The sequence below is a fragment of the Meleagris gallopavo genome, chromosome 12 (assembly GCF_000146605.3).
Source record: "Meleagris gallopavo isolate NT-WF06-2002-E0010 breed Aviagen turkey brand Nicholas breeding stock chromosome 12, Turkey_5.1, whole genome shotgun sequence".
NCBI classification, from domain to species: domain Eukaryota; kingdom Metazoa; phylum Chordata; class Aves; order Galliformes; family Phasianidae; genus Meleagris; species Meleagris gallopavo.
In genome coordinates, this window is record NC_015022.2 from 2,580,735 (window position 1) to 2,581,095 (window position 361).

Sequence of the window (361 nt, forward strand, 5' to 3'; positions counted from 1 at the left end):
CGGCCCGTGTCCCCGCGGGTCTTCCCGACGCGTCGGCATCGCGACTCGGCCTGAGAGTGGGCTGCGGCTGGGCTCGTGTCCGTCCGGGGCTTTGTTTCCATCGCTCAGCCGCACCTGGTGCAGAACGGCTGGGAAAGGCGGCCGGTGGAACAGAAGGGAGCGCGGGGTCACCGGCCCGAACACCATTAGAACCCTCCAACAGCTCTTTCGGGAAGCTGCTGAAGTCCACGTGCGGCCCTCTGAAGGCCATCGAGGTCCGTAGCCACCTGTGCTGCACTGCAACCCATCCCCAGGGCGGGAGGTGCATGCCCTGTGTCACGCTGAGTGTCTGTGGGCATCTCCATTCGTGTCTTGTGGACTT